This window comes from Canis aureus, chromosome 22 (genome assembly GCF_053574225.1).
Source record: "Canis aureus isolate CA01 chromosome 22, VMU_Caureus_v.1.0, whole genome shotgun sequence".
Lineage (NCBI taxonomy): Eukaryota > Metazoa > Chordata > Mammalia > Carnivora > Canidae > Canis > Canis aureus.
This window is the reverse complement of record NC_135632.1, coordinates 5,586,914-5,610,769: the sequence shown is the minus strand read 5'-3', so window position 1 is coordinate 5,610,769 and position 23,856 is coordinate 5,586,914. Positions and strand designations below refer to the sequence as shown.

Sequence of the window (23,856 nt, the reverse complement as noted above, 5' to 3'; positions counted from 1 at the left end):
GCCCCATGGGGAGTGACCATTGCAGTGCTAGTCAAAATATTTCCACCTTGGCCACCTGTGATTAGAATAACAGCCCTCAAAGATGCCAATGTCCTAATCTGTGGAGCCTGTGCGTTATGTCCCCTTCCGTGGTGAAAAGAGACTTTCGCAGGTGTGATGGGCACTGCCTGGCTCTGGGGGGAGATGATCCAGGTGGGCCCAATCTAATCACGTGTCGTTAAAAGCTAAGAACACTTCTCGACCATAGTCGGACATGTGAGGACTGAAGAAAGGTTGGAGAGATGCAGTGTGACCATCTTAGAAGCTGGTGGAAGCAGGGGCCGTGAGCCAAGGTAGAGGGGTACTTCTAGAAGCTGGAACAGGTAAGGAGATGGCTTTCCATCTACAGCTTCCACTGCAGAGAGCAGCCCTGCCAACATCTTGGTCGTAGCTCAGTGAGGCCTGAGGAAAGTCTGTGTCAGGCTTCCAACCGACAAGACTGCTGGTAACTTGATTATTTATTTATTTATTTATTTATTTATTTATTTATTTATTATTTATTTATTTATTTATACCACCGTGTTTGTGGTAAGGGGTTGGAGAGGCCATAGAAGAGCAACGCAGCATCCATGAAGCCACTAGGCTGTGGCCCCGCCAGGAGAGGCCTGTGGCCAAGGCTGTCGGCCTGCAGCAGCCTTGGGGCCGGGAGTAACTTTCCTCTGCAGAAAATGTGCCGCTGGCTTGCTTCACGGTCTTCCTGTTGTGCAGCTTCGAGCGTCTCCAAACACCCGCCAGCCTGTGTTAGGAGCATGATTTTCTGCATTTGGGGAGGCAGGTTCACAAGCAAGACCCGAAAGGGTTTGAATCCACTTCCGAACAGGATCTCTGGCGTTGTGCTGTGTTGTTACGGGTGGGGTCACTATTACATTTTAATGATCTTAAAACTTCGCCTCAAGGCCCAGGGCGGCTGTTAGTAATCCAGCTGCAAAGCCAGATGTGCCCCGGGGGGGCCGTGGCTGTGTCTCAGCCCCAAGGGCCTCAGGGTTTGCGAGGTGAGCTAGAACCCACGGAGGCCTTCCGGCTTTCTCTTCAGGCTCGCGCCTTGCCCGGGGCCATCTCCCGGCCCCTCACAGGCCTCCCTTGGCAGACGCTGGTCACTGCTCCAAACTGTTCCGTTCTTCACGCCCTTTCTTCCTTTCCCTGCGGTCAAAACAGCTAGTGCCTCCAGGTGCTGCTCCCTTGCAGGTGAGGAGCCCTCAGATTCAGGTGAGTGGCTCTGGGGTGGAGGCTGAGGAGCTGAGGCCCGCGGTCCCCACGCCAGGGACGTCTTGGAGTCCGAGTGCTTCCAAAGGGCTGTGTGGGCCTTGCAGGCCCAGAGCTCCACTGTGAGCTCCGCACGCACACGTTGCACGCCTGCTCCCGTCCACACGGAAGCTCCGAGGTCAAAGGTCAGAGACCTGGGGGCCACACGCTGATGGCGGTTGGGCTTTGCCATCTGGTGGCCGAGGCGGGGTGCTCGTTCCCTCAGCTGTGAAAGGAGGCCACGGACCGTGACCGCCTCGGGCGTGTCGTGAGCTCTGAGGGAAATCCTGTGTGTCAGCGAGTAAAGACTCCTCGTACCTTCCCAGTCAGTGACTTTCTAGTTTGGGCCTAGGACGAGGCATTTTGTGGAAGACCCAGGGAAACGCAAAAGGCACAGCCTTAGACCCAGGAGCTCTCTCGAACCCTCCAGACCTTCTGCTTGTGAAGGGGCCCAGAAACATAACTGTGCACTTTATTTATTTATTTATTTTTATTTGTATTTTTTTTCTAGCTCAATATAGTTAGTAGTGTCTCTACTCGGCTTCAGATGGCCAATGTAGTGATTCAGCAGTTCTCTACGTTTCTCGGGGCTCAGCATGAGGAGTGTGCTCTGAATCCCCTTCACCGATGTCACCTCGTCTGCCCAGCTCCCCTCTGGGAGCCATGGGTTTGTTCTTTACAGTTTACAGTCTGTGTTTGGGTGTTTCTCTCTTTTTATTTTGTTCATTTTTTTTTTAATTTAAATTCCACAGAAGTGTGAAATCCTACGATATTTGTCTTTCTCTGACTTATTTTGCTTAGCATTATACTCTAGCTCCGTCCATGTGCTTGCAAATGGCAAGATCTCATTCTTTTCTGTGGCTGAATAACATCCCATTGTCGTATATACCAGTTTATGTAAGAAAAGTAGTTAGCGCATACACACCTAGAACTTGTCGATTTTTATCATCAACAGTACAACCTATTACCTAAATCCTTGGATATGTATGTGGGTATTTACTTCCTGATAATTCTCACAATTCAGTGAGGGGAGTGGAATATAAAGGAGAAAAATGTGCCATGAACTCCCAGATTTTTTTCTCTTTAATTATAATACACTGAGGAATAGAGGTAACTTAGTAGAGATTATCTTCAAAAAAAAAAAAAAAAGTCATGGTAGTCCAAAAAAAAAAAAAAAAAGTGTCTTAGAACACATCCCTACATCTCTTGCAGAAACTCTACTCTGTTCAGGATCCTTTCATCCCTGCTCTAAGACAGACATGGTGCTGAGTGAAGCTGAAGACGTTGAGAATAATTTGGTGATGGCTTTAGGCACAGAAAACTATCAATGGTTTCATCCTGAAGACTTGAAATACCAAACAAAAGCCAAAACCCTTCAACTTTAATTTTAGAAAAAAAAAAAAAAAAAAAAGAAATAAAAAATAAAAGATGGACTATAGCTTGAACAATCCCAGAAGAGCCCTCTTAAGACTTCAGAAAAGAAAAAGCGAGATTTTTTTTTTACAAGTTACATTTACAGAAAAGCCTTATTATAATAAAAGCTTTCTCCTTAAGAGATACTATTCAGAATTGATTACCCTTCTTCACAGGATACAACAATAGATATGATTGACAAGCGTGCCAAAGGCTTCATTCTTCTGATAATCAAATGTTCCTCCTAGGAGCCAATTTAAAGGAGTTGTTATATTTTGAGGTGCTGTCATAGACTCCTTGGAAGGAGCTAGAACTAGAAATGTAAGTTTCTTGTGTCTGCGTTCCCAAGGACTCCATGTCAGAATATTATGTCTAATTTAATAACATAATTTTTTAGAAGTTTTTGAAGCTGTCTGGAAAAATGGAACAGCGTAACCTCAGTTCAATCTTTGTAAGCAGCTTTCAAACATCAAAACGGTGCTTTCTGTATTTACTTCTTGTCGTTGTGACTTGATATTTACTGTACAGCAAACAGTGAATTGAGTAGTTAGCGTTTAAAATTCAAATGCAACACTGTTAATTATAATTGTTAATACTACTTTGAGCAGAAGTAGAGTTAGTACCCTCTATAGTGTGAAGGGATGACCCAATCTCAGAATAATTATTTTCTGCTGAATGGAGGGGTATGAACATCTATCAATTTAATCAATTCTTCCGACGACAAATGAGGCTATAAAAATCACAAACTAGGTACGTCTAACCTGCACAGAAAGGTGTTACCTTTCTGGGGTGACCTGTATCTAGAACCTACCACACACTCCATAAATCCAAACTACACTACCAGTTAGGAGTGCCATTTGCCAGATACAAAGACCTAAAAATAAGCGGCTTAAAAATACATGAACTTTTCTCTCGTGTATGATGGAATCCAGAGATAGGCTGTTCAGGCCTGGCATGTTGACTTTTTTTGTATTAATATCTTTAGAATACTTTTATTTCCTGCTTTGCTGTGCTTAGCAGAAGCTTATATCCTCAGAACACCTCATGCTCCCGATGGCTGCCCTATCTTACCGATCACAGGTAGAGAAGGAAAAAGGAATATGCAAAATGGTCAAGGCCAGCTGAATCCTTGCTGTTTTAATGAGACTTTTCCGAGTCCCGGTGAACAGCTTTTGCCCAAATAACATTGTCCTGAGCAGAGTTACATGCCTTCCCTTTTCTTTAAGGTAAGCTGTAACGTGTGTTTTGACCGGATTTTAAGCATTGTCAAGCTTAAAATCAAAATTCTGTAGTTAAGAAAGAAAAAGGAAAATTGGATTTGGAGAGGCAACTGTCTTTCCCAGTGTTATGGTGACGATTATAATTATTGGGAAGTCCACGAATAAATGAATCTTCTTCCAGTAGTTTGCTTCTGGGTGTCTCTCCTGCGCTGTTCCCCTTTTAGCAGCTTCTACTGGCTTAGGAGAGCCACCCGGTAAGCGCTCAAGAATTTCACAAGCTGGCAATTAAACACACACACTTAAAAATTAAATAATAGAAATAGAACTGAATAAATTATATTAGAAACAAAGATAGGAGATACTTAGAACATTAGAAGTCCTTAATTATTTTACTATAATTTGTTATTATTTAAGCCCTTGAAGTTACGTACGTCTATTAAGTCTGCACGATGACATTTCTGTCATGGGGTCCTGCTGTAGATCTCTTCCCAGTCCTGCATTTAGTGACGTCACATTGGTAGCTTTAAAGCTGATCATCGAGGGAATATTTATACCACAGAAACTGACATATACTAAAATGTGGGTCCTTTTTTTTTTTTTTTTTTTTTTTTCTGGAGAGTAGGTTTTCAACCTTTACCAGCACACTCTGCCTTCTATTAGCTAAAATATTTTTTGATAGTCTGCAATATTCATGCTGGCCAGCCAAAAAAAAAAAAAAAAAAAAGGAAAAAAAATCAGGAATCAGGATAGGGACAAATTTAGTATGTTTCAGTAACCTTTTAATCACATCCAGAAGGTTAACTAGTGAACACATTAGAAGAGGGAAAGGATTGTTCTTTCCCTGTCCTTGCCTTGCAACAGTTCTCCTGGGACCACCAGTACTACCAGCCAGATATTTCAGCTCTGAGCTAGGGAAATGAAGCTTTTGTGACCAATATTCTGGAGAGATAAGCAAGGAAAGGAATTGATGCATGTTTCCCCAAGGACTAATGATTTTGTTTAGGTTCCTTGGAGTTTGGGGCCACTCGTCAGAAAAGAAAAAGGCCCTTTGAAAAAAATTCTGCCTCACTGATTGTTGCTCTTTGGTGGGTATGAAAATGAGACATTTTAGGGGAATAAACATGAGGTTATTAAGCAGAAAATCAGTGAGACACTGTAGTGGGGATCATTCCAAAGAGTGGTTTATAACCCCTTCTCTTCATCTAGTATTTCAAGTAAGCCTGTTAAAGCTAATTTTGCTTTTTCACCTTGGGTGTTTTTCTTTTGCTCTCTTCAATCCTGTGCAAACTTCCTGCCCCACTGTCGGGAGTTGGAGACGGTGCCAGAGAGATCTATAGGAGAAAGCATTAGGACACCCTACCTTGGCGGGGTGTAGGGAAGCAAGCACTCTTCACTGCTGGGGGGTGTGAGTTAGTATGACATTTATGAAGGAATCTGACGATATTTATCCAAAATTGTAAATGCATATAACCTTTGACCCAGCAACTTTACTTTGTAAATATATTCTGCATATATGCTTGCACATATGCTAAATGCTGTAGGTTCAAATTTATTCACTGAAACATTTTTTACATAAGAGCAAACGGTTAGAATCAACTCAAAATCCAATAAGGAGTGGCTACAAATTAGGCCTAATTTTTATAGTGGAGTGCTATGTATCTGTTAAAAAATATTTGTAGGAACTATACAGTGGGGGGAAAAATATGTCTGAACAGTATATTTAATATACCTTTTGTGTAAAGTAAGTGAAAATAAAAATCTAAATGTTCATCTTCTTGAATATGCATGACTCTGGAAAGATCCATAGAATCCAAGAATAGACATGTATATGTAGAAGGGAAGGAGGTTCTTTCTGGCTAGATGAGGGACAATGTTGGAAGGCAAGGAGTTTTTTTTTTTTTTTTTTTTTTTTTTACTTTTATAGTTATTCATTTTTCTGAGCCATGTGAACATACTATCTAATTAAAAATTTTTAAAAAATCTTAAACTGTATATACAGCTTATAGTGCTTAAAGAGTAAGAAGCTTGCCCTTTGTCAGCAGACACATTATTTAAGCGGATTTGAGAAGGAATTCTAGCTTTGAGATGGCTCACTCCAAGGTTTAACAGAGGAGAGTTCAGTGAGGGACCATGTGCTGATTTTAGGGAATCCGTGAATGAGGATGATGCAGTCCGGGATTAGCAAAAACAGGATACCAGAACCACTGCTAGGTCACAAGAGAAGGATGGGGGTTGGAGTTGTCCTGAAGGCACTGCAGGGACAAGAGCTCTAACAGTACAAAGCAGCTACTGCCAAAAGCAGTGGGGCAAAGAGGAACAAAAAGAATAATATCCCAGTCTTCCTGTTTTTCCAGCATAATCTCCTGATAGTGCCAAACAGAACTCGAGGACCCGGAGGCCTAGGGGAGTGTGTAGTCATCTTCCTGGTGGACAGAAGAGGGCAGAGAAGGGAGGAGGACAAATCTGGGTAACAAATGAAAAATCACCAGTAGGGGATGTTAGGATGACAACTTGCATCTTGGCCGTGTGTGCGCAGGTCCGTCCACATGTGTTAGATAAATAAGTTGAAGATGGCGCCTGTATATTGGCCCTGACACTGTGTCTTCTTCATGGCAAGCTAGGACCATTAGCTCAAATCCTGGCAGTGTCAAACTCCAATGTTTACATGTCCAGTGGTTTTCAATTTCAGCCCAAGTGGACGTATTTTTAGCTATTTAGCGACTGCGTGCGTTGTGTACTCCCTGAAACTGCGCACATCACCTTCCAGCCATAGATAGACAAACTGTGGGGCTGTAGAAAGCTGCCAACCCCTGCTGCCCCTTGCAAATTTCTGACCAAGAGGTTCCCCACTTGGAGGCTGAGCGGCATCACCCAGACCTGTGAGCCCCCTGTTCGATTCCCCTTCTCCCCAGGGATTTCCTTGCCTCCTTCCCTTGGGGTGATGACCCCACCCTGTTGTCTCTGGACAGTCCCCTTCCAGGAAGGGCTTTCCCTCTCATCTCTCATGCAATCTCTCACACACCACCCAGTAAAGCTGGTTATATATCACTGCCACCTTGTGGTCATATTTTTCCCCTTGATTAGCCCTGAAATCCTCTAAGTCATCACCTAGTGCTCACACATGGACAACTACTGAAATTCAGTTCATGTAAGTGAGTATTCAGATAATTTTTTCATAAGTTATTCCATTGAGTTTCTAAAATAACTTTGTGGGCTAAGACCTATTCTCCCCACTCGAAGGTTGTTGAATGGCTTGTTCAAGGCCTGAAGGCTGTGGTGAGGCCATAATGCAAACTTGGGGTAACCTTATGACTTCAAATCCCAAACCTTCCTCAAGACTATACACAAAACTCCTCTTCAATTCTTGACCTCCCTCATATTCCCACCCTTCCCTCGTCTGGTGCACAATGTTTATGATCACTTTCTTTCAAGGGGCACAGTAACATACTCTCAGAGGTTCATCTGATACCCAGGATTCAACAGATTCACGCAAAAAGTAGACTGGAGACTTTCTGAATCTTCTGTTTCTAGACATATAACTGCATTACTTTAAATTTTTTTGCAGCCCAAAATCCCTTACATATGTTTTATAAAATGTAATACGCTTCTTTTTAAATGCAAAGCTCGGCTTATAAAATGGAGAAGAACAAATCTAGGGAATAAGAAACAAAATGAAAGATCCAAACACCTGAAATCATCCCTGTTAAGTTCTGATCCCTATGTGCCCCAAAGCCTTAGCTTTTTGCAGCTACATATAGGACAGGAAATCAGCTCTTAGAGCACTCAGAAGAGAGATTTTGAGTTGAAACTCCACATAAATCCGAGAGCCAAGAAAGGCTACATGCCCAGAGAATGCCAGATTTGTAAAATGTGCTTATCAGCAAAGAGAAACAATAACTTATCAGTCTTACTGTGAGTTCTAGGTAGAAGTAATTGGGGGGTTGGGGTTCATTTTTCACTGGCCTACATGGTCTATAGGGAACTCCAACCTAGGCAAGTAACTATTACGTGGTTCCAGGTTGGTAGTAAAAGCAAATATTCCCTGGAGAGATGCCCAGTTATCAGGGATCTCACTGAATTCCACCTACATAGCGTAGTCATTCAACGTGAGTCCAAATTCAAAGTTACAAAACACGTGAGGGATAAGGTCACAATGAACAAGAGCCAGTGAAACAGGAAAAAAGGTTAAAAAAAAAAAAAAAGTCCCCTCAAGGCCCTATTCAAATTATTGGATATGGCATTGCACACATGCACACAGTTATTGGATAGAAAATAATACAATGTGTGTAAGATTTCCAGAAGATTTGTGCTGAGCATGGTGTTCCAATTTTGGATTTGTTGCAGATGGGATAAAGAGAATATTTTTTTATTTACTCTTCTGGTGACTAATTGGAATGTGCCTTTTTAATGCCACAAATGGAAGTATAAGAATGGAAAACGTTCATAAAACAAATGGAAGTCTTCCTTGAAACTAAAAATTGTCATGCTACCCTCAGAGATAATTTTAACATAAGAAAGAGCAGACTCCTACCTCGTCTCGTGACTTGTCTGTCCTCTTTTTCCTCTCTGTAAAATGAAAATTATAAAACCATACTGTGGGAAAGGGAGAAAAAAGATTTTTTTCCCCTCTCCTGTTTTCTTTGGCAGCCTTGAAAAAGGAGGAACTGCTCCTTCAAAGAATTCTACTGGTTCTCATGGTGATAAGTTAATAAGTGTCCAAGCAGAGGCAGATAAACCTTGATCTATGGTGCTGATACAGAGCAATCTTCAAGGCACGTTGTTAAGTGAAAAAAACTTAAGATTCAGAACAGTGTGTAAATGCCCAATTGGTGTAAAAGAATATATATAACACATATTTGTGTATGCACAGAAGATTCATGTAGAAATATGCATGATAGCTGAGGGAAGAAGCAAGTGACTTTGGGGGAATCTGGAGCTGGAATACAACCTACTAGTCCCAGCTACAGGAATGTGTTCTTTCAATTTTATAAACCTGGCTAATTAAAAGTTAGATATATTTCGTCATTAGACCATAGATAACACTCTTAATTATTGATTATATGTTATGTATCCCCCGTTTAGACAATATCCTATCTAGCAAGTATGGTGTGTTATGTAGCTGGCGTATGTTTTCTTGGGTTTGACTCCTGGCTCCATGGTTTCCTAGCTTTACAAATTCGGGCAAGTTATTTAATCTTTCTATGCCTTGGTTTCCTCTTCTGCTTAATGGCTAAAGTCATAAAGTTGTTTTGAGGATTAAAGAAAATGATCCAGGTGCAAGGCTTCGTATCGTACCTGACACATGGAAAAGACTTGAGTAAATGTTAGCTTCGATTGAGATTTCCAACCTTGCTGCTCAATTTTCAGCTCGTGTATTTCAAACAAACTTACGTACTTGAAGCCCCAAAGGTAATCACCAAGAGGACAGAAAGTTTTAATAAATTACCAGAAGACACTACCGTGTCTTTATCTTATACATTTACTTTCAAAACATTGGCTTCTCAGGAATATTTGGAAGGTAATGCCCAAACCACCCGAAATACCAGAACCAAGAAAATCAGGGGTGCCTGGGTGGCTCAGTCAGTTAAGTATCCAGCTCTTGATTTGGTTAAGGTCATAATCTCAGGGTCTGTGTGGGGCTCTGTGCCCAGCTTGGAGTCTGCTTACAATTCTCCCTCTCTCTAAATAAATAATAAAAAACAAAAACAAAACCAATAATAAAATCTTAAAGAACAAGAAGATCAATACAGTTGCCTTATGGAAGTGTTTGGTCCTCAGGCTAATTATCATCTGATTAAAAACCTGTGTGGCAAAATTATATTTCACAGTTTGCCGAACATCTTATGGGAGTATTGGGAGGTGCCTCCTCTGGACAAGAAAATACGCACTTTGTTGATGAAATCCCAGTGCTACTTCATTGAAAATTACAAGTGAATGAAATCCTTTGGTAATACCAGCCCGGAGAAGACTTGGCTTCCAGAGAATTTGAATTTATTCTTTTACAATGGGAACTATGACTAATTATCAAATAGACCAAAATACCAGACTTCACTGATCACCATAATTTCTTCCCAGAGCACTGATTTATATCAAAGCCAAATTCTAGCAGAATGTTCAGTTTGCAAAGTACAGCTTTGGAATGAACTCCGTGAGTTGGGTGGCTTGTAGGCTGCATCCCTACCCTGTCAGCGGGTAGAGAAGATGCTACGGCCTAACTAGCTAGTCACCAGCACCAGAGGCCGACAGATCAAGTTTAACTATAGGGTTTTTGTTGTTGTTTCATGTTTTTGTGTTTAGCTGAACATTGTTTTTTTGACTCCTGTTAATGATCTTTCCTTTGTCCCAGGTCAGACTTGCTAGTCCCCTCCCGTATCTCCTACCATTACTGAATTTCTAGATGTTTCAATAACCTAGACATTTCTTTAGAGATCTGCGCTAGTTTACTGTTCCTGCTTAACAAATCCCCACAACTTCAGGGGTTAAACCCACTCAGTTCTGTTCGGCAGGAAGCCAGGTATGGCCTAGTAAGGACTTGTGCTCAGATTATCAGTAGGTCGAAAGCCAGGTGTCTGCTAGAGCTGGGGGCTCCTCCGAGGCTTGGGGGGATTGTCCTCGAAGCTCACTGGTTGCTGCAGAACCCAGCTCCTTGGGACCGTAGGACCAGGGCCCTCAGCTCCCACAGACTGCAGACCTTTCCCTGCCATGTGCTGCCTTCCACAAGATGGCAGTTTGTTTCTTCAGGGCCAGCAGGAGTGCAATCTGCTGCTGCTTGGAATAGCTCTCGCCCGTCTGTCACAACACAGTCTTGTATAACTTAATCTAAACAGGGGAGCGACCACTCTTCACATTCATGGGTCCTGCCCACACTCCAAGGGTCAGGATTACACAGAGCTGTGCCCCACGTAGTGGGAGTGTTGGTGCCATTTGAGGGCTCAGCCTGCCATGCTGGCTACTTATGAGCTATTATGAGAGTCAGGGGTGCAGAGGCTGATTTGACTTGCACTGACACAGAATCTCTAAATGCTCGCGTATCCAGGTGTTGTCCTCCTCAAGGCTTTCCTCCTTCAGTTTGGTTTCTCTGTGGTGGCAAAACTGGACTTTAGACTTGGATTTGTAAGAATCAGAACTAAGGGGCGCCGTGAATTTATGTTGGGGATAAAGTAATGCCGAAGGGTCCTAGTTTGCTGCTTTTCAAGGAAAAAAAAATAGTGGTCTACATAAATTCTTTTTATAAGGATTCAGGATAATCAATTATGGTAATTGTCTGTAAGAAATAACACTAGTCACCATTTGAATACCTATTATATCCGGGGCTCTACACACATTATTTCTTTCAGTCTTTCCTATGAGGAAATCGAAGTTCCACGAATGCTAATACGAATAAATGTTAGAATGGTAAAAATCAATTTATGTCAATTTATTGCTTAATATGGCTGGTCTCGAGCTAGGTTTCAAATCTACTTCCATTTGAGTTCAATGACTATATTCAGTAAATTGTACACTGTTCTGGAAACTGAGCCTGACCAATTCCCCTTTAGCTTGTCCACCAACATTTATTAGGGCCTACTATGTGCCGGGCACCGCGCTGACCACAGTATAATGGTGAATAAGGCAGACGTGGTCTCTACCCTCCAGAATAGGAGCTCAAGTTTCTGCCCAAGTCTGAGATCATAAACTTTTCTTACATAATAAAGATCTTATGTTATTAATACTAATTAGTAACATTAGCAATATGGTTCCATATCGAATATAATAAATGTGTTTTGGAGTGCTTGGTGGCTCAGTGGGGGAAGCATCTGCCTTTGGCTCAGGTCAGGATCTCAGGGTCCTGGGATCGAGCCCCACGTGGGGCTCCCTTCTCAGCGGGAAACCTGCTTCTCCCTCTCCCTCTGTGCCTCCCCCCTTTCGTGTTCTCTCTCTCTCAAACCAATAAAATCTTTTGAGAAAACATGTGTTTTGGGATACAGTCATAATGAAATTCAATAAGCTTTTCTAACTATAGTAGAAGACTATGACATTTTTATTTGCAGCTACTATTACAGAAGGAGTAGGAAACTGTGTGTGTCCATGCACGTGCTTTGGTTTGAGAAAATGAATAACCTATTTGGTTAAAGACTCCTATTAACCATTGAAGAATTAAAAACTAGTAAGCTGGGCAGCCTGGGTGGCTCAGGGGTTGAGTGTCTGCCTTCAGCCCAGGGCCTGATCCTGGAGTCCTGGAATCGAGTCCCACATCGGTCTCCCTGCATGGAGCCTGCTTCTCCCTCTGCCTGTGTCTCTGCCTCTCTCTCTCTCTCTCTCTCATGAATAAATAAATATAATCTTAAAAAAAAAAACTAGTAAGCCTTGAATTATAAACTCGAATTGTCCTTACATACTGTCTTTAGGTTGGAGCAGGGTCACCCAGGTGTCGGGATATGTGCTGAAGAGGGAACACTAAAGACACAGAGTAATAAATAGGAGAGATTGGGATTGATTTTACCAGATATTACCAGAATTTTGAAAACAGAAGAATCTAGGAAAAAAATTTTAATATCTATGTTCATACAAGTTTGATTTAACTGTTTTTATGTTACGTTCCATAAGGGAAGAAAACCAAGTATACCAGAATGTTTTCAGTGATTTGGGGCTTCTAAAAACCCGAATCCGTTCGATCTTACTTTGAATCCATTCTTTAACACCTTTGTTTCTCTTTTTGCAAGCTGCCATTAAAGCAGGATGACTTTTGAAGTGAATTGACGCATGCCCTTTCCACACTACAGAAGGAAGTGTTAAAAGTAAACAAATGCTTTTGTGAATTATAGAGAAACAACTATTGCCATCTAATGGTGGCAATGCAAACTGCATGGGCTGCGTGATACCCTGCAGCCCGTCAGACTATATAAAAATGGTATCAGTTTAATATATGAATTACATTAAAAAATTTGGCAGTGATAAAAACATCTATTAATATCAGTAACACATTATAATATAATTATAAGACTTGGTAAAATTTTACACCTCATATAAATAACAGTTCTGATGAACTTTTGCATGATGCTTCTGTTATAATAAAAGCATAATTTAACATGGAAAATTATTTTTACGGCTCCAGCCAGGTTTTTAAATTACATTGGAAAAGTCTAAATACGCAAGGTTAGTTGATTTAAGTTTACCATGAATTAAACATCTAAATATTTGATAGCAGCTCTGTAATTTTTGTGTTTCATGAATTTAATTTTCTCTTAGGAAATATATTTAAAATGTTTAGCCAGTACTACTGTTTATTATATGACCTAAGAAAAATTACCATAATGTTGGGGTTAGGTAATCCATATAATTATTTAATGAGAATGTGATAATCATTAATATTCAGGATATGTCCCCTAAAGAGACAGCACGGATAGTTGCTTACCTAGTGGGATTTGTAGGTCGCTCAAATTATTGCATTGTCTAAGGCCAAATTCTACTGTGTCAGAATGTCAGGTCCTTGTTTCTTAGTTAAAGTGAAATTTACTCTTGAAGATGACGGATTTTGTTATGCTTTTGTTCATGCACTTGTGTGTGTGTTGTCTTGCTGGCATCAGTGCTCTTTGCAAGAGGAATGGGACGGAAAATTTTGATGAGTAGTCGGAGAAGATAGCTATCCCTGATGGTGGGGCACCAGACCACTAGGGGCAGCCAGGCAAAAGAGAAAAATGTAAGGGCATCATTAAGATCATAGTGAGATCATTTCCCTACTATGCAATGTTGACAGTAGAAGACGAGGAGTTCTCTCTCTCTCTCTCTCTCTCTGTGTCTCTCGTAAATAAATAAATTAAAAAAAAAAAAAGATGAGTTGGACTCAACACATCTCCATGTGTTGGTTCTATAATCCTAACTGGGTTATTGATTGGTCTTAGAAGCCTTCGTTTCTAAAGTGGATACAAAAATACTGTCTAAAGGATGCACAACTGATAACTCACAGAATAGGCAAGGCTTCCCCTTAGTTGCTGAGAGTTAGCTTATAAGAAGACTAAATGTCTTAGCTAATTATATCCCACTCCGTAGGTGGGATGATAACTAGAGAATTAAGTGGTTTAATATTTTTTTAGCTTTTAATTTAAAAGAGAAAGGAGAGAAAGGTTTTAATATTTTTTTAGCTTTTAACTTACTTAAAGGTAGAAATTTGATGGAAGCTTGAGTATGTGTAACTGTTGAGAAGGCTGCTCATAAGAGGAAGATACTGCCATTTACCCCATGTAAGTCAATGCTGACTACAGACGACATCTTGTCTGATATATAGTGAGCTGGGAAGGCACTCAAAGTTATACTTTGTTTTATTGAATCATTAACTTATTATTTTTATTTTAGAGCTTATTAAACCAAGAGTTGATGTGTAGGAGATTGCATTAGTGTTCACCAAAGAAACATCCATTAGCTCTTCATCATCTCATCCCACCACTCTTTCAGGTGGGGGGAAGCCATATGACTATACTTATATTTTATGTAGCTTATATATTTTTTATAATTTATAATCCTATCCCACATAGATAATTTACACAATAATATAATAGCCTTAGTAAGGAGAAAGGCTACCTGATTCATATTGGACTGTGACTGTGACACGAAAGAGAAATAAATCTTGAAGTCCTTGAAATGTTGAATTGTTTGTTTGTTTTGGCAGTTAGTGCTAATTACTCTGACCAGTGCAATATTTTAGGGTCAGAACAAAAAATCTGGCAAATAATTCAGTTTCTTATCTGTTCCCTGATGAACAGAAGATGTATTTTAGAAATGGAAGAGAACTTTTATTAGAACAAATGATAGGAGATCTCGTCCTTGATTAGTGAAAATAAAAACCTAATGATGGCAGTGATCCATGTAACGGGTTTCCGTGTCTGAAAAAAAGACATCCAGGCTTCAGAACTTATTTTTTAAAAAAGCTAATAATTTTTTTCCTCTCCGGGTCTGAAGGGAAACATTTTGGCAAATGTAAGGATGGGCTGGTGGACTGGCCATCCATCCACAATTCTGTCAACTGCTCTGGGTTGGGTTAACAATAAGTGTCTGAGTTACTTAGGAAAAGGGATACAGAAAAGTTTTTGATGGAAAAAAACTTTGAGTTCTCTGGAATCTGTGGTCAGAATCTTTCACTTCATTTCTGACTTGATTCTCAACTAAATCATCTTACTCTGCCCAGGTTGCTAGAGTAAACTATCGTAGACTTGGTGCCTTAAACAACACGTATTTCTCACAGTTACGGAGGCCGGGAAGTCCAATGTCAAGCTACTGGCAGATTAGTCTCTGGGTAAGGGCCTTCTTCCTGGTTTCCAGGTTGCTTTTTTCACCATATCCGCACTTGGCCAAGAAAGAAAGAGCTAGTTCTCTGGCTGCTTCCGACAAGGGCACTAAGTCCCATCATGGGGTTCTAGCCTCCTGGCCCACCTCCCGACACCAAATTATTGGGAATTGGGATTTCAGCATATGAATTTGGAAGTGGGGGATACAAACATTTATTTAGCCCATAATGCGAGTTAAATTGGATTTGTTCCTGTGCTAATGCTCTTACTGCCGGGCTCACATCACCCATTTAGATCTAGTGACATCATGGTAATCTTTGATAATTTTTATTCTCTATGCTGGTGTTATTAATTGTTTGGGCACCTGAACAATTTCCATTTCAGATTGAGAGCAGCTTGCTTTTCTGTTGGGAGTTGTGTGCATTTGAGAAAGTGATGGATACGCGCATTTCTCTCTGTATATACAATTACATACATGCAAATACATGTGTATTCCCCTGAATATATGCATCGGAGATCCCTCTATCTCCATATCCTATATTTAACAGTTGTCTCCAAAACACATTGAATATTGCCAATTTTCATTATTTTTATCTTTAATTTTATCTAGTATGTGTTATAGTAATAGATTTCTTAGAAATGAAATCATCTTTGCACTCAGATTTTATGTAATGTGTTACATTATCACATGGCACTTGCTTTATCATTTTTAATTCATTATTTGCTATCTTTGATTTAGTATTCGAGATTTGTCTGTCCTTTTCCACTTTTAGTACTATTTTTGTTATTTGAAATAAATGTTCCACTAGTTTTTAGTAAAGCCTCTAAAAAGTTTCATTCCTTTTCTGTGGCTGGAAACAGTTTTAATCATGTTGAAGTCATAACTAAATAAATCTCATTCTTTCCTCATATAGACTGGTATCATTTAAGGCTATGAATTTACCTCTTAGCATTGTTTTAGCCTTTTCTCGTAGATTCTAATATTTTTATTTGTTTAAACTCTGAAATTATTTCTGCGTTTAAACATTGTGTTTAAATGTTAAAATTATTTCTCTATTTTTTCTCTATATAGTTCTCTGCCCCATGCAGATTGATGATAGATAGGTAGAGAGAGAGATGACAAATATGTTAAAAGGGATTCTTACATTTTTGAATGCTATGAAAACTTCCTGGTAACCCTAATCACACATTTGTCTACATATTAGTATAAGCAGAAAGTTGTTTCTGGGGGAAAAAAAAAACTGTTTTATTAAAGAGTGTGTCCTGATGAAGTATTTTCTTTTTATTGTTAGAACTCACCCTTCCAATGCTGTTTGTTCAACCTCATAAATATACCTTTAAAGTTTTTAATAGTTAGAACTTTGAAGGTCTTCTGTTCAAATATAGCAGACTCTATTATGAGAACAATGGACGTATTCTTTAAATCTTTATTTTGGCTCAGATCACATTCACACATGTACCACGTTAACATCACACAAAGAGAATCAAAGTTACAACTCAGAGATATCTGTAAAGAAGTTTTTGACTATAAAGTTTACCATTTCACATGGCACTTGCTTTATGATGACCTACAGAAAATTTTCTTCCAGGTATTAGTAACTGGAAGACCTGCGTTTTTTTTCCCGAGCAATAATATGTATTTATATTATAGTCATTAATACATATTTAAAATAATCCTGATTTCCTCTTTACTCCAGCACCAAGAAACATTAGAGCTAAATTTTGGAACATCTTCAGGAATTGTGCATGGCATCAGAGTATTAATTTTGTATAGGCATCTTCTTTATATTTCTTTTGTTTTCCTTTTACCCTATTTTAGTTTATAAGTGAGAGGCACCTCATTTGGTTCCATGTGACATGTATTTCACTCAAACAAATCAAGGAGCAGAATTGATAACTATTTGTCTGTTTATTCGTCTAGTGGACTCAAAAGAACAGAATCCCATTGGCTTTCAGGAATTACTAGAACACTATCAGGATTTTGTCTCCATTTGTCTCTTTGTGTAACTACTTCACATTTCTTTTCGCTTAGAGTATTGACTCTAAGTAATTATGGTATGTGGTCAATAAAAGCAATGGGAAAAGAATGAGATCAGAATTAAAGCAATCAGAAGTCCTTATTCAGTAGATGTGTGGAATTATTAATTTAGAGCTTGTCAAATATGCATATTTTTAAAGTATGCATATTTTTTAAATCTTAAAAAATGGAATTAAGGACACATTAATAGAGTCAAGGAAAAAAGGAAAAATGATTAGGAAAGGAATATGATAGGAATACACACACCCCAAGATAGTAATACATGTACCATAAAGAACTGTAAAAAAAAAAAAAAAAATAGAGAAATCACAAGGTAAAAGACAGAAATTCTCAGTTTTAGATTATAAAATTCAGCTTTCCTTGTTGTTAAGAGAGACACTAATTACAGTGTTCTAGAAAGATGATTATCAACCAAAATGATCTCAAGTTAAATGCATTATTATGAAAAAGTGCATTACATGATAAGAGTAAGTTATGATTTTGATAATGACTTTAAAAGCATGAATATGCATTGAGAAAAAATTATAAATTTATAGATATGTAATTATAAAGATTTATAATTTTACTTAATATAATTTTAAAAAATTTAGTTGCTCAAGCAAACAAAATTTAGTGTCAATATAGAGGGTAGGACCAATATAATTTGTAAAATTGAAAATACATGGGCCATCAAGAAACTCAACAAAATTAGAGCTAAGTAGTGATAAAATTAGAAATCAATAGCAAGGGGCACCTGGGTGGCTCAGTCCATTAAGCGTCTGACTTCTGCTCAGGTTATGATCCCAGGGTCCTGGGATCAAGACCCGCTTTAGGCTCCTTACTCAGCTGGAAACCTGCTTCTCCCTCTCCCACTGCTCCTCCCCCCACATATATGCTCTCTCTCTCTCTCTCTCTCTCTCACACACACAAATAAATAAAATCCTAAAAAAAAAAAAAAGAGCCTAAGCAGTTGGAAATTTAAAAATGCATATTGATATAATTTGTTGGTTAAAAAATAAGTATTCATGTATTAAAATGCATATTAATATAATTTGTTAAAAATAATCAAGTGTTCATGTATCAAAATAATAGTATGATACATGCCAAACAAAAAAAACCCCTTGCCAATTCATACAATAATAACATCTACATAAGTTTAAACATACAAAACAACATCACTATATAAAAATACTTAGGCACTGTCCACCATGACATGCATGGGAATGATGTAAAGCATTTTCAAGTAGTGGACACTTCTCGGAAATTAGGAAGGGAAAGAACTAAATTAGAGTTATAGCTGGATCTGTAATTCCTAAGTTCTTTAACAAAAAAATCTGGAGCAAACACATGAAGTGTTCACGTCTCTTAAATGTGGTTGTTGGATGTCAAGCTGTTTCTATTCTTTTTTAAGTACATAAGCTATGTTGTAAATAAAATAAAAGAATGTCTTTAAAAAATAACGAAAATAAATATCCTCGTAGTCTTCAGGAACTCCTTCCATTTTGGCTCTTCTATCTGGGAGAGGGTGAGGTTTTGGATACATTAATTTCATTGGGCCCCTCTGAGAATCACATAAGGATCATATATATTGTTCACCTAATTCAGAACTACTGTATACGGTAGATGCACAACGTATATTTATTCCCACATTTGTTGAATAAATGGATGAGTAGAGGAGCCATCCTGACCTTGAGTCCTAGAATCATAATGAATGGGCCGCGCACACCATTCCTCAATCTAGAATCCAGGAAATATGTCTGACGGAGTCAACAAGAGAGAATCCGCTCTGTATCTGCCAAGACGTGTGCAGTGAGTCCTGTCTCCTTCTGACCCTTATCTTTGAGTGCAGCAAATAAAACATTACTTGCTGCCACGTGAGAAAGCTGCACCTTTGGTCACCAGTTTTAGTATTGTCCTGATCTCAAGGTCTTTTTCAGTCTATAGTTCAAAAAGTGATTCTTGGGCAAACTCCTCATCAACATCTATTTCCTTTAGGAATAAAACGTCACCCAGATTTTGGATATGATTTTACTTGTGAAAATGCTGAACATGTATTATTTGGCAATATTTAACCTGGCAGCCGTTAAAAGCAACCCTCCTTGACACCACCCTCACCTTCCCTGTCCCCTCCAAAAGGCACATCTCTGTGAACTACTGTACCTCCCCTTATCCAAGGAAAATATGTTCTAAGACACACACCCCCAGTGGATAGACTTTTTTTTTTCCTCTACACACATACCTAGATGAAGTTTAATTTATAAATTAGGCACAAGAAGGGATTAACAATGATAACTAATAAAATAGGACAATTGTGCTGTAATACGTTATGTGACTGTGGTCTCTCTCTCAAAATATCATGTTGTGCTCATTCTTTTGATGATGTGAGATGATAAAATGCCTACATGATGAGACGAAGTGAGGTGAGTGACATAGGCAGTGTAACGTAGTGTTAGGCTACTACTGACCTTCTGACAATATTTCAGAAAGAAGACCATGGATAACCAGAACTGTAGAAAATGAAACCGTGGGTAAGGGGGTGAGAGGGGTGGTGCTGCTATGACTCTGTGCTAAATATTGAAGTCCCTCCATGGAGCCTGAAGCTTCTGAACTACCTCTTGCCAAAATAACCAGTTGAAAGATGAATAATTCAGTCAAGATGATTATGTGGAATTCTTTAAAAGAAAATGTTCAGTTAAAAAAAAAATTAGCCATTTCCCCGAACTCAGCCTCTTTTTCAAATGAACTTATCAAAACCATCTGTACGTCTAGACGTGGCCCAAGATAAAGTATTCCCAACAGTCTATTAAGTAATGAAAATGAACAAGTTAGCAAATGAATCGTTCTTTAGGGAATATTAGTAATTCTGGTAAAAGAATTTAAAGGCTAATTTAAGTTTGAAATCTGCTTAAAAGCCAACATGCTAGGTATTCCATGGTGAGTAATCTATTAAAATATTAATTTTTGTCTTGGACCATAAATAGACCCATAAATACAGAGAACAAACTGGTGATTGCCAGAGGGGAGGGAGGATGGGTAAACAGGAGTGAAGGAACGTAGGAGGTACAAGCTCCCGGTTGGGAGTTGAATAGGTCACTATAACAAAAGGAACAGCATAGCCAACGGGCGGTGTTGTCATAGTGTTGTATGGTGACAGGCGGTGGCTGCATAGCAGAACCACTACAGAGTTGCTGGATCACCATGTTGTATACCCGGAACCAGTGTAACATTGTGTATTAGTTGTTTCTTCGATAAAAAAAAAAAAAAAATTATTCCAAAAACTGCTTCCTTACCATTCGGAGGCCCTGTTCTGCAAGGTATAGCTTGTCTACTACCTAGGACCTGCCTAATGCAGCTCTAAGAAATAAAGAAATAAATTGCCACATTTTTCTCGGAGGAACTCATAGGTAGGAGTACTGATTTGTAAAACTTGACTCATGTTAGTATGCGTGTTTTCGCATATATTTGCTGTAAATCTTAAAGAATCGTTGCCAGTCACCAGGTAAGTCCTTTTGGTTTGTATAGTACATAGGCTAGATGCATAGGCTTTCCTTGCAGGCCAAGTAACATTCTGAGTGAGAACTCTTATAATTTTTCTCAAGATTTAGAGAAAAAGGGGATCCCTGGGTGGCGCAGCGGTTTGGCGCCTGCCTTTGGCCCAGGGCGCGATCCTGGAGACCCGGGATCGAATCCCACGTCGGGCTCCCGGTGCATGGAGCCTGCTTCTCCCTCTGCCTGTGTCTCTGCCTCTCTCTCTCTCTCTCTGTGACTATCATGAATAAATAAATAAAATCTTTAAAAAAAAAAAAAAGATTTAGAGAAAAATTCCCCTACTAAAGTTGATTAGAAAAGCAACTATTCTTGATTTTTTCCTCTTTCATTGTTGCTCTCTCACTGTAAATAGTGGGAAAGTGGCAGGATCGATGAGGAAGGTGAGGCCATGACTTGACACTAAAAAAAAATGTTCTTAGATCCCATATGTAATATGCCACAGCTTCTAGTTCCTTCTACTTTTAAAACTTTTTTTTCCTTTTTAAGAAAATGGAGATACAATTCATTTTCTATTTTGTAGATTGCCTTTTCACTTTCCTGACGCTGTCATTTCAAACACAATTTTAATTTTGATGGCCTCCAACTTATTCTTCCTTTTGTTGCCTAGGCTTATGCTTTCGGTGGCATATCTAAGAGTGCTTTGCCTATCGAGGTTATGAAAATGACTCCTGTTTTTTTTTTTCTGTGCATTTTATGGAATTAGCTCTTGCCATTTATACGTCTTCTAGAAATTATTTTTTGTGTGTGGTATAAGGAAAGGGTAGAGCTTAACTCTGGATGTGGATATGCAGTGTCCTAGCACCCGATGTAGAAGACTACTCTTCATTAAATTATCTTGGCACTCTTGTCAAAAATCAATTGATCATAAAAGTTAGGATGTACTTTTGGACTCTCAGTTCTATTCCGTTGATCTCTAGGTCTACCCTCATACCAGTACCACATTCTTTTGATCATTGTATTAAGTTTTAAAACTGGGAAGTGGGAATCCTGAACCTTTGTTCTTCAAGAATGTTTTGAGTATAGAAGAGGTGGGGTGGACATCCTTGTCTTGTTTCTGATCTTGGGAAAGCATTTGGGTTTTCACCATTAAGTGTGATGTTAGCTGTGGGATTTTTCCTAGAAACTGTCTTTCAGGTTAATGCAGTCCCGTTCTATTCATATTTCTATTCTGTTTTTACTTTATAGTGAAATGCTTTTTCTGCCTCTGAGATAGTCATATAGTTGTCATCCATTAGTCTATTGATAAGGAAGTTAAGAACTATTCTATTTTTGTAAGAGTCTGTGGATAATTTGTTTTCCTTTAAAACGTTTCTAGAATTTACCAGTGAAGCCATCTGAACCTGGGTTCTTTCTTTGTGGGGAGTCTTTAATTAACTCAAAATTTTTATTTGTTGCAGGTCTGTTCACATCTCTTTCTTCTTTTGTCAGTTTTGGTAGTTTACTTCTTTCTAGGAATTTGTTCATTTCATATAAATTATCAAACTTGTTCATATACAATTGCTTATATTATTACCTTAAAATCTTTATTTCCATAAGGTCAGTGGTTATGTTCACTCCTTCTTTATTCACTTAAAATCTTTTCTCTGATTCTCAAGTAGCTAAAGATTTGTCCATTTAATCACTTCACTATCTTGTTCTATTGGCTTTTTTTCTGTATTGTTTTTCTATCCTTTATTTCATTAATCTCCATTCTAATTTTTATTATTCTTTTTTTTCTGTTTGCTTTATGAGTAGTGTGCTCTTTTTCCACTGTTTTAGGGTGAAATTTCTTTATCTAAAGTATTATTTGTACTATAAACTTCTCTCTAAGCACTGTTCTAGCTGCATCCCATTTTGCTGTGTTCTCTGAAGCTCTGTTTATTTTTTTCTTTTTTCTGTGTATTCAGATTACGTGTTGTACATCAATCATCTTCATGTTTATCAAGTTTCTCTTTGGTCGGCTATAATATGTTGAGTTTCTCTAGTAAATTTTTTTATTTTTTATTTTACTTTTTAACCCTAGAATTGCTTTTTGTTTTCTTTTGTGGCTTGCATCTAGTTTTTTTTACATTCTCTACTTGCTGAGACATTGTCTTAATACCTGATTTACTTCTTTATGAATGCTTCCCTTCAGTTTGTCAAATATATTTATAACAGCTACTTTAAAATCTTTGTCTGCAAAGTTTGATCATTGAGCCCTCTCAAAGGCAATTTCTATGCCTGCATTTTTTTTTTTTCTGTATGTAGGTCACAACACTTTCCTGTTTCTTTATGTCTCATAATTTTAGTGAAATCTATTTCCTCACAGCATGTGTCCTCTGGTGTGGTTCCTCATAGGGCTAAGTCTTGGGTATACATACAGTCACTGAGGATAAGTTTTTTTTGAAGTCTTTTTCTTTAAATCAGAGACCTCTTTTTCTCTTTTCCTGAACTCTCTGTTAAGTTTTTTCCCCCCTCTGTCATTATGTGCCCCTCTCTAACCTCCACTAATTGCTAGCTGATTGCTCTATTGTTTTCAGCAATACCCTGGGACATAAATTGTTCTGCAGTTTAATTCGATTAAATTCAGGCCCTTGGATATTGAATTTGATTCAATTAAACTGTGGCTTGCTCTGATCCCAAGAGGCCTCTTCTTAGCTTTTTCTCCCTGATTCTATCTGTTGAACTTCTAGCTGGTTCAGGGTTTTGCTTATTGCTCTCAAGGAGCTACCAGTCTCCTTTTAATTGCTGATCACCAAAATCTCCATTGTTCAACAGTGCCCAAAACCTTAAATTTCCCCAGATGTGTTCCAAATAAAATCATTTCTCTTGGGGAGAGCTGTGGAACTTTCTGTTCTTATGACCTGCTTCATGATTGTTTGCAAGACCTCTGTGCTACTATTAGGGAATTGGAGGTTGGGATAACCGGCCAGCTACTCTCTGAGTGACAATCCCACCATGCAAGTGAAATGCTGGGTGAGGTTGGTACTCTCTGGTCATCTATTCTTGATTGTTCCAGCATGAAACCTGCACTTTAGGAGCAAGATGGGGTAAGAGTGATTGGGCCCCAGTATTCCTGGCCTGCTAGGGCAGACATAGTGTTTCCACCCTACACGTGAGAGATGGGTAGAAAAAGGGAGCCCCACATCCCTCAACC

General features: G+C 38.9%; 1 long non-coding RNA gene across 1 annotated transcript in view; it reads left to right on the top strand.

The window, feature by feature from the left end:
* Positions 1–920: 920 nt before the first annotated feature.
* LOC144293681 (uncharacterized) overlaps positions 921–23,856 on the top strand; it is a 35,283-nt gene continuing 12,347 nt past the window's right edge. The window contains exon 1 of the long non-coding RNA XR_013360913.1: positions 921–1,245. This is a non-coding gene — a long non-coding RNA (uncharacterized LOC144293681). The remainder of the gene's footprint in view (positions 1,246–23,856) is intronic.